The sequence below is a fragment of the Nannospalax galili genome, unplaced genomic scaffold (genome assembly GCF_000622305.1).
Source record: "Nannospalax galili isolate Female #2095 unplaced genomic scaffold, S.galili_v1.0 scaffold918, whole genome shotgun sequence".
Taxonomy (NCBI): domain Eukaryota; kingdom Metazoa; phylum Chordata; class Mammalia; order Rodentia; family Spalacidae; genus Nannospalax; species Nannospalax galili.
The window spans coordinates 1,012,387-1,024,222 of record NW_008343216.1 but is presented as its reverse complement, the minus strand read 5'-3'; positions in this window follow the sequence as shown (position 1 = coordinate 1,024,222).

Here is an 11,836-nt window from a genome sequence, read left to right as displayed (position 1 = left end):
TATATATTCTTTAAAAGACACTGGATGCTCAGCACTAAATACAGAAGGTGTATTTCCTTCTCCAAGGGTCAGAAAACATTGTTGAAAAATGAAAGGAAAAATGAGATGGACAGATAAAAAGTTTAATGTTGAATGATGGCTGCTGGTCAGGAATGACAATTGTACTCTTGAACTTTCAGTTGTGTGATTTTTTTTATAAGATTTGCACAATTTGGGGCTGTCAATATCCTGTCATGGTTGGGGTTCAAAACCCACCCCCTCTCTGAGGATGTATCTACAGTCAAAGGTAGCTGAGAGAAAGAGAGATGTTCTTCAGTGGTATAGCACACTGATAAGTTGCTTACAATGCTGTAAATAAACCCTTACTCATGTTCCTGTATGTAACCTTAATTAAATGCATTACATCACACACATACAAAACATAATAACATGGAAGGGAGAATAATTAGAGAGAGGAAGAGAAATTAGCAAAAGTAGGAGGAAAGTGTATAATGAGTGAATATAATCAGAGTTCATTAAATACATGTATGAAAAAGTAATGAAACCCATTATCAACTGTAATTAATATTTGCTAATAAACCTTTTAAAATTCTGTGATATTTTAATGATTCTTTTCCTCTCATTTTAATTTTTTCACTTTCTTTTACCAATCTCTCTCATTTTTGTCATTTTTGTCAACCCACTTTTGTCACTATAGAAGTATTAGTTCAGTAAAACAGTATTTGGTAAGATCAGCAATGGCCTTCACATTAAAAAATATAGTTAATCATTTGCAGAATCAACTTTGGATCTCATTTAAAAGTTTTTTCCACTAAAATGTTCCCTGTCTCTTTGAATTTGTAAATTCATTCTTTTGGCTCTACTTGAATATCATCATATTTCTTTTAAGCTATATTCTACTCCAGACGTTTGGTGATCATAATCTCTTATAACATTTTGTAATTATCTTTGAACCCTGAATGATATAATAAGATTAAGAGCAGAATCTATGTTTGTCTTTATCATTTTCTCAATACATGCATAGTAGTTGGAAGAATTATTTCTTACAAGGCTATTAAGTAGATACCAAGAAAGATCATATTTTGATCCCTGCCTTGTAATACTAAAGAAATTATCTGACATAAGTCACAGATAACTTCTTCTGAGAAGGTAAATTATTTTAATGGAATTTATTATAGTGGAAAAAGACAATTTTAGGTTTTAGTTCTGTGATATATGATATCGTAATTTAACTGATTTTTAATAAAATGTATTATGAAAGTCATAGAGAATTATTCTGATCTTGTCTTGATAGTTACTGTTTTGAGATTCTTGTATTTGCACAGAGGACAAACCTTCCCTGTATTCATAAAACATGTAATCACTCAAAGTTAATCATGCTTGCTTATTGGTAATATAATGTTGGCACTAGGTTCAATGTAGTCCACTGAATAATAAATAGTACTTTGTTCAGAGCAGCACCCCCTTGTTCTAAGGAATTTGCAATATTCGATAAAATAATTTTTATGACTCCAATATTTACTGAGCAATAACATCATGCATTTTATCAATATTTTTTACCTTCACCTGTCAGAATTAAGCTATAGCATTCCCAATACTTTATATAGAGAAATTATGTCACAAATGGAGAACTATAACTGACACTATTTTGGAAGAACATTTATTTTTTTGAATACATACACACATTAGATAGATAGATAGATAGATAGATAGATAGATAGATAGATAGATAAATTCCTGAGGAACTGGAAGAAGATATAAACAGAAGCAGTTAAATAAGCCAAAACTGAATCTAAAATGTTTTCAATTTATATCTGTATTAGTAATGTAAAATTATTTTATATTTTCAGGTCATATAAGAAAGCCCTTTGGTATTGTAGATGCATATAAGTACAATTTATAGGCCGGGTGCCCTGTCACATACCTTTAATCCCAGCACCCAAGAGATTACTCTGTGAGATCAAGGTTTACTTCGGCTACATAGCATATTCCAAGTTCCAAGTTCCAGGAATTCAAGAGCTATAGGTCCTGAAAAAAAAAAAAAAAAAAAAAAAAAAAAAAAAAAAAAAAAGGAAAAGAAAAAAGAAAAAGAAAATAATTATTTATTTTCTGGTTTAGTTTTACTGTTTGATCTGTTTGACTCATGTATAGTAACATAAGTAATGCTAGTTTTCATATAAATTATTTTAGATTACGTGAAAATAATGGCATTTTCTGAAATTCAGAAAATTTCTTAATCATGTAAATAGTCTCTTATTGAATATTTTGCATTCTTCAGTTTTTTTGAAATGCACTAGATAGGTACCCTATAGAATGTGTTTATTTGATGTTTTGTCATGACGGTATTGGGATCAAAAACTTGGAGGGTGAAAAACACAGAGGAGAAAAACTGGTTCCAGGAACATTTGGTATCAACAGCACTGACCACTGGTCATTTAACTTAGATCACTGTGTGAAAGCAATGACTGGCAAGGTATCTCTAATTAAGATTATTACAGGTTGAAAGAACAAAATCATTTTAAGTTCCCATGTCAGGATGTGAAATGATTTATAAGAAGCTGCAGGAGGGCTGGGAAGAAAACGCATCATGGGATGACTTGACGGCCAAACTTAACTCCTTATAGTTAAGTGGCTGGGGAGGAAGGCAGGAGGAGCCGTGGCATGCCAGTAAGCTGGCTTGGTCTACTTGAAAATCTATAGACCAGTGGTTGACCCTGTCTCATAAAACAAAGTGGTGCCACTTTTATTCTCAGCAATTGGCCAAGATTTCTAAGACTTAGTGCAATGGGAGAGAAAATTTTGTCTAAGTTGAGATGGATTTGTTTTGTTTGGTTTGTTTGGTTTTGTAGAGGACGTGTCTATGTAGCCCAAGTTAGTCTTGACCTCAAATCCTCCTTCCTAAACTTCCTAAATGCTGATATTACAGGCATGAGCTTCAATATTCAGCTTTGGGAAGGATGGAAATATGCATAGAGACTTCAGGAACAGCATACCCAACAGAGCAAATTTTTATGCCACGTTCAAGACACCAGAATTTTTTTTTTTATTCATGTTGATGAAGGGTAAGCAGTAGTCTAACAGACAGACTGAAAAAGGGCTTCTAGCCATATTAGGTGGTAATTGAGAGAGTTTTTGTGAATCTTAGAATTCGCCTACAGATAATAAAGATAATACTTACAATTTAAAATGTTAATTTATTATACTAGATATTTAAAAATAAAATATTTAATTAATGTGTTCATACAAATGCCAAATCAGAAAACAGCTGATATCAACATCCACAAAATGAATCAATTCTGTTCCAAATACATACAACTTTAATAATATATTTTACTCTGCATACATTTTTCTAAATATTCATTTGAATTACACTTTTTTCCCAGGGATTTAATCAAATAGATACAGTAAGAGATTTTCTATTTAACATGATTCCTTTTAAGCCTTTTCAGCATATAGATAACAAAACTTTATGTTATAATGTTATGCTGGTAACTTTTTATTGTCAAATAAACACAGCTTGGAGTCACCTGGTAAGAAAGAACCTCAGTGGAAAACTTGCTTGTAACAGATTGACCTGCGGAGATGTCTGAGGGGCATTGTTTTGGTTGCTAATTCCTGTAAGATGGTCCAGTCTACTGTGGGCAGTTCTATCCCTAGCCAAGTGGTCTTCAGTTATATAAAGTCCACTATTAGCTATTTATTCAAACAATTTTGATTCATTTTAATGAAGAATAATATTGTGGTCACTTAAATTTATTTAGCACAGAAGGGAGTTATCTGTGTTCATAGTAACTCATTAACCCATATCAGAAACATGTTTTCAGTGTATGTATAGGTAATGCTAAAAAATAAGTAAGTACAGTGCAAGCAGCAAGCAAGTCTTTAAGCAGCATTCCTTTAAAGCTTCTGGACCTCTTTCTAGAGTTTCTGTGCTAACTTTCCTTAGTGATACATTGTAACTTATAAAATGAAATAAACTATTTCCTCCATCCACTTGCTTTTCATCATGGTATTTATCACAGCAACACAAAGGAAACTAGAACCATTGATTTTAAAAATCAGTCTAGCAAATTGTGGATGACAGCTCTAATTTTAATAATTCTAAAACTGTGAGCAGTGCTGTGCTCTTGTCGTCATAGCTTTTCAAGAAGCTGATGAGGGAAAAACACAGGAATTAGTTGTAAAAAAGGAAGTTTAAACAGGAAATGGGGCAAGAGATACTAAAGGGGGTATACCTGCTCAAAACACACATTGTATATATGTATGCTATTGTCAGACAAGCTCTCATATATACATATATAAAAATTATCAAAATTAACTAAAATCTTTTTTTCTAAAAAAAATAAGTGCAGAAGCAAAAACTTAAATTTAGGGAGGAAGTTTAAGTGAAATTATTAATACATTCATGAAAAAGTCAGGTGTTTGAAGCTGGAGAGCTAAGAATCATAAGAACTTGAAGTATTAACATGTCAGAGACACCAGAGCCAGCAGCTTGCCTGGGTAAGTTTGGCTATTGTGCCCACTGTGCCTTGACTCCCTCAGCCTCATTCACCCTTCCAGCTCCCCCACCCCAACTCTTCTACTAGAAGGGGCACTGGCCCATCTCTTATTGTGACACCCCAGACCTGTGGACTGATCTCTTAGCCCAGAATCCCTACAGCTTCCTGATCCTTTGCATCCAGACCAACCCAATTCCTCCCTGTAGATCCCAGGAGCCCTCAGGCTTCTTCTCACCCCATACCTCCCTTTGCATCCCTGGGGGTGAGCATCTTTCTTGGGACCTTCTCACAGGCAAGCCCAGCACTGAGGCCAGCCTCTTCCAGACCTTATGAGAAAGCTCTGAGAGCATCTGATCCTCACCTGACTTGAGACTCTGTGGGAACCCCTAAGCAGCAAGAGGAAAGCAATTTGGCCACTCCAATATAAAATCAAAAGAAAGAACCTGAAGCGTAGACCAACCGGCTCTAGGCCCAACAAGAAAACCACAAAGGCACAGGAAGTTTACAAAAAGAAGCAGATCAAAACAACAAAGAGAGGCATAAGTCTCACAGAAGAACCAGAATCTACAAAAGAAATCCACATGTCAAAGTCACAGAGACAAATAATAACATGAAAAATCAAAATAATATATCCCCACCAAGTACCATCAGTCCTCTAAAGGACAATGAAAATCCCTGAGAAGTAACACAGGACATGGAACTCAAAAGAACAATTATAAAGTGATAAAATAATTCAGTGATTTTAAAGAACACACAAAGAAAGAAATCAAAGAACCAAAAGAAGTTAGGGATAATTTTCTGAGTAAATTCAGAAATGAGTTAGAAATACTGGAAAATGTTCATGCTGAAATGAAGAAGGAAGTGAAATGCTCAATAAGCCAATTAGAAATGACAGGAGAAAGGCTTACCAATAGGTTGAATGAAATAGAATACAGTATGAAGATTCGAAGATAAAGTGGATAAATTAAACCACTCAAGCAAAGATTATGAAAAATTTAAAAAAAACACAAGAATGGAATATGCAGGAATTGTGTGACATCAATAAAAGACCAAAATTATGAATCATAGGCATACAGGAAGGAGAAATAATCTCAGGAAAATGATATTGACCAGATCTTCTACAGGATTGTAGAAGAAAATTTCCCAAAATTAAAAGACAGGCCCATACAAATAAGAGAAGCATGTAGTAGAATATGAAATAGACAGGACCAGAAAAGAAACTCTCCACTGCACATCACAGTTAAAACACTAAATGTACAGAACAAAGAGAGACCACTGAAAACTGCAAATGAAAAATAACAAGTCACATACAAAGGCTAACCCATCAAAATTAAAGCTGACTTTTCAGTGAAAACTATGAAAGCCAGAAGCCTGGGCCAAATATTCCCAGTTCTAAAAGACCATAGATGCCAATCTAGATTACTTTACTCAACCAAAATGTCTATTATAATTGAAGGGGAAATAAAAATCTTTGATGAAATAAATAGGCTGAAAGAATTCGTGTCCACAAAACCAATACTCAGAGAGTTCTTGAAGCAATACAAAGGGCTAAAGAAAGGAATGATTATATATCCAAGGGGTTATGGAAAGAAGCTTAATGAAGGTATAACTATGGAAATACATAGCTACACCAAGAATGTGAATAAAATAAAAGTGACAGGAATTAATGCACATCTTTCATTAGTACTTTAAGTATCAACGGACTGAACTCCCCTGTCAAATGACACAGACTAGTTGAATGGATTAATAAACAAAACCCATGTTTTTTGTTGTCTGCAAGAAACTCATTTCACTTTCAAGAACAAGCACAACCTAAGGTGATAGGATGGAAAAATATATACCAAGCAAATGGTACTAAGAAAAAGCAGGCGTTGCAATTCTAATATCTGACAAAAAGGACTTTAAACTAAAACTAATCAGAAGAGATAAAGAGGGATACTCCATTCTTGTCAAAGGAAAAATTGATGAAGAACATATTACAATCATGAACACATACTCACCCAACCCTTGTGCAGCCAACTTCATAAAATCAGTATGACAGGACTTTAAGCCCCAGATTAATCCTAAATTATTAAGGGTAGGGGACTTCAATACCCCATTGTCTCCATTAGAGAGGCCAACAGGACAGAGAATTAAGAGAGAGACAATAGAATTAAACAATACCATACAGCAAATGGGACTAACAGACATCTACCAAATAATCTGCCCAAGCACCAAAGAATATACTTTCTATTCAGTGCCCCATGGAACTTTCTCCAAAATCAACCATATACTGGGGAACAAAACAAACCTCAACAACTAAAAAAGATTGAAATGATTCCATGCATTCTATCAGACCACAAGGCAATGAAGCTTAAAATCAATATCAGAAAAAAACCCTAGTAGCTAAATGAACACATGGGTATTAAACAACATACTCCTGAATGATGAATGGGTCAAAGTAGAAATTAAGAAAGAAATAAAAGTATTCCTGGAGCTAAATGAAAAGAACAATACAGCAAAACAAAACCCTGGGACACATTGAAAGAAGTACTCACAGGGAAGTTTATATCTCTAAGTGCCTTCAATAAAAACTCAGAAAGAACACAAATAAATTACTTAACAGCACAACTCAAGGCACTTGAAAAGCAACAGCAAACTAAGTCCAAGCCAAGCAGACAAGAAGAAAAAATAAAAATAAGGGCATAAATTAATAAAATATAAACAAAGAAAACAATAAAAAGAATCAACGAATTCAAGAGCTGAGTCTTTGAGAAGATAAACAAGAATGACACACTGCTAGCCCAGTTAACCAAAAGAAAGAAAGAGCACCTCCAAATCAACAAAATCAGAGATGAGAGGGGAAACATCACAACAGACACCAAACAGATCCAGAACATTATAAGAGAATACTTCAAAAACCTATATGCTGCTAAATTTGAAAACCTAAAAGAAATGGAAGGGTAACTAAAAGCATTGGAACCACCCAAACTAAACCAAGAGATCAACAGCTTAAACAGACCCATAACACATAAGGAAATTAAAACAGTAACATAAAACCTCCCAGCTAAAAGAAGCCCAGGACCAGATGGATTTACAGGACAATTCTACTAGATATTTAAAGATCTACATCCAATAATACTTAATTTGTTCAAAAAGATAGAAATGGAGGGATAAGTTCAAATTCCTTCTATGTAGCCAGCATCATTTTAATAGCAAAGCCAAGTAAAGATATAACCAAAAGAGAAAACTATGGACCTATATCATTACTGAACATAGATGCAAAAATTCCCGAAACAATACTTACAAACCACATACAGACACACATCAAAAAGATCATCCACTATGATCAAATTGGCTTTAGTCCAGAGATGCTGGGATGGTTCAATATATGTAAGTAAAAAAATGTCATAAATCATATATATGGACTCAAAGACTAGAACCACATGGTCATATCAATAGATGCAGAAAAGGCCTTTGACAAAATTCAACATACATTTATGTTTAAAGTCCTAGAGGAAATTGGACTGGAGGGAACATACATCAACCTAACTAAAACCATATGCAACAAACCCACAGCCAACATCACTCTAAATGGAGAAAAACTGGAAGCATTCCCATCAAAATCAAGAAACAGGCAAGGCTGTCCATTATCTACACTCCTTTTTAACATAGTGCTTGAAACTCTTGCAAGAGAAATAGGAAAAGAGAGGAAAACCAAAGGAGTAATAATTGGTAAAGAAGAGGTAAAATTATACCTTTTTGCAGATGATATGATATTATATCTAAGAAATGATGAAAATTCCACAAGAAAACTCTTAAAAATTATTAACAAGTTCAGTAAAGTGCCAGGTTACAAAATTAATCTACAAAAGTCAGTAGCCTTTCTTTATAACAATAACAAGAAATCAGAGAAAGAGTACATGGAAACACTCCCTTTCACAAAAGCTGCAAATTAAAAATCTTGGAATAAACCTGACCAAAGACATTAGAGACCTGTACAATGAAAAATTTAAAACTCTAAAGGACGAGAGAGAGGGAAGACATCAGAAGGTGGAAGTACCTCCCATGCTCATGGATTAGAAGAATTAATATTGTGAAAATGATCATCCTACCAAAAACCATTTATAGAGTCAACGCAAAGCCAATTAAAAATCCCCATGACGTTCTTCAGAGATTTGGAAAAGTCCATCCAAAGATTCATATGGAAGCACAAAAAACTTTGGCTAGCCAAAGCAACAATCAGCACTGAGAGTGATGCTGGGGAATCACTATACCAGACTTTAAACTGTTTTACAGAGCTACAGTCATAAAAACATTATGGTACTGGCACAAAAAGAGACCCGTAGATCAATGGAACAAAATTGAAGACATACATATGAGTACATGCAATTTCAACCACCTGATATTTGACAAAGGGGTGAAGAACATTCACTGGAGGAAAGGCAGCATATTAGCAAATGGTGCTGACAAACCTGGATTTCCACCTGTAGAATGAAACTAAAGCTCTGTCTTAATCCTTGCACAAAAGTCAACTCCAAATGGATCAAAGACCTCAATGTGAAGCTTGAAACTCTGAAACTGTTAGAAGAAAACATTGCTAATAAACTACAAGATGTAGGTGTAGGAAAGGATGTTCTGGACTGGAAATCAATTGCTCCCAAAACATGGTCAAGAATCGATAAACGGGACCTCATTAAACTAAAAAGCTTCTGTACATCAAAAGAAGCAACCAGGGAAGTGAAGAGAAAACCCACAGAATGGGAAAAAATCTTCACCAACAACACATCTGACAGAGGTTTATCATCCAGATGTATAATGAACTCAAAAAAATAATCAAGAAAGGAAGTAACCCAATGAAAAACTGGGCTAAGGAGCTGTACTGAGTTCTCAAAAGAAGAAGTAAAGATGGCTAAGAAGCATCTTAAAAGGGGTTCAACATCATTAGTAATTAGGGAAATGCAAATTGAGACCACTTTAAGATTTCATCTTACCCTAGTCAGACTGGCTAAAATCAAGAGAACAAATGATACCAAACTCTGGAGAGGATGTGGGGAAAGGAGAATGCTCATCCACAGCTGGTGGGATTGCAACCTTGTTCAACCCCTATGGAAAGCAGTGTGGAGAACTCTTAAAAAACTAAATGAACCTACCACTTAACCCAATTAAACTGCTCCTGTCATATACCCAAAGAACTCACCCTATTGTAGAGACACTTGTGCATCCATGTTTGTTGTTGCTCTTTTCACAATAGCTAAGAGATGGAAGCAACCTATGTGTTGCCCAACTGACAAGTGGATAATAAAATAGTATTTCATTTATGTGATGGAGTTTCACTCAGCAGTAAAGAAAGATAAAATCATGAAATTTGTCATTAAATGGATGGAACTAGAAACTGTAATACCAAGTAACACAGACTCAGAAAAATAAAAGTCTGCTCTCCCTCATATGTGGATACTAGCACCAAATCCATATTAGTGAGTATATATCCAGACATAACTACAGAAAGCAGGATAATGAAAAGGAAGCAGGGAAGTAAAGGAAAAGAAAGAATCTGAAAGATAAGAACAGTAGGAAACTGGCATTAATAAGGGAGATATGGATAAAATGGGGGTTATTTTAAGGGGAGGTGAGAGGGAGGGTTATACAAGGAACCTTGGGGATAAAGGGAAAAAAGGAGCTCAAGAGAAGTGTGAACATAGGAAAAGGGTATTATTAAAGGAGAAATGGGAAAAATTGGGGCACTTTAAATGGGGAAACCACAGTGGAAAGTTTAGACAATGCGAGAGATAAATAATTGAACAAAGTACTGAGAAGTTATGCACTCAACTAACTGAAGGAATATAATACGTGTCTAGGCAATGTTTATCTGAGAATATTTGGTCTTTGCCCAAGCTTTATCTATATGGAACACAGTAATTAAAAGTACCAGACTGGTGGAACTAACCTCGAATAGTTAACAGCCATACTTTGAGGCCTATACTAATTTTGTCGGACATAAAGGACAGTTTTTGATCCTTGGCCTCCTAGGTCACCACAGTTCCAGGGAACTTTGAGCATCTCTAAAATTGTCATGTAACTGTGGTGCATCACCTGTCCTCTTGATCAAGGAGGTAATGGAGACCCTACCAAATGGATTTGAACCCATGTCCAGTCTACAAAGAGGAGGGTCAACACAGAGGAAACAGTTCCAACATGCTTCCAAGTGAAGCAAGTGACAGTCGAGCAGGACCTTTGACTTATCTTCACATAGATGGAACTGGTTAAAAAGGAGCCAGGGGTTCTTCACAAGCCCATATGACCCCTGAGGAACAGATCCTCAAATGGCCTTAAGAGTAAAAATAAATTGGTTTATCTGGGCCAACTGTATGATCTTAAACACCCAAAAGGAAAGTATAACCAACTATTACAGGGATCAATATAATTCTTTAAGAGTCTATATTTATAGCTAAAAGCTATATAACAAGAAACAATGCCAGATAGGAGATACCTTCCTTTGGCCCAAGAGACTCCCAGACAGTAAACCAGCATGGAACTGGGAAAATGAACAGCAGACCCAAATCTTATCTAAAGGAATATTGACAACTGATTGCTGCTAGATGAGGAAGAGCTGATCTTCCTAAACCAAGGAACTCTAGATAGGCTGACTAGATTCAGCAGATGGAGAAGCACTGGAGAATGGCTTCGGGTGCTGACAACACAGTAGTTAGTAACAGGCATTACAGAGTCTATGGGCTCCAGTGTTGGGGGAGACTATGGTAGCGTGCCATTTGGTCTGTGGGTATATAAATGAATAAGATTATTTAGGGTGTTCTGTGTGAAATACACACAAAAAATTAACAAAAAAGTGAATTATATTTAAGGAAGAAGCATAAAAATTTGTTCCATGTTAATTAGTAGAGGTGAAACACATTACCATTGACATCTACCCAATGATTTTATTTCCATGCTCAGGAGGATCTCAGAAAATAACCAACTGTGCCTAATAATAATCAGATACATAGAGATTAGACATACATGTGCAAACATCTAAGTGTTAGGAGGAATAAAAGTGAGTTTTTCTGTATGAAACAGTATATTTTAAAATGAAATGGAAATATTTTTAAAGGTTAAAACCTCATTCAATTTTATGTCTTATAGTGTTTATACTGAGTTCAATGTTGTATGACTGTATTAATTCAACTGTGAATTTAAATTTACAGCCAATATTGAAACAGATTCACCTTTGCTGTGGAAATTGTTATTAAATATGTTAATGCTGTAATGAAATTCTTCTTCTAATCATGTGGTGTCTTAGTTTGTTCTCTATTGCTGTGACAAAACACTCTGACCAGTACCAACTTGGGGAGGAAAGGGTT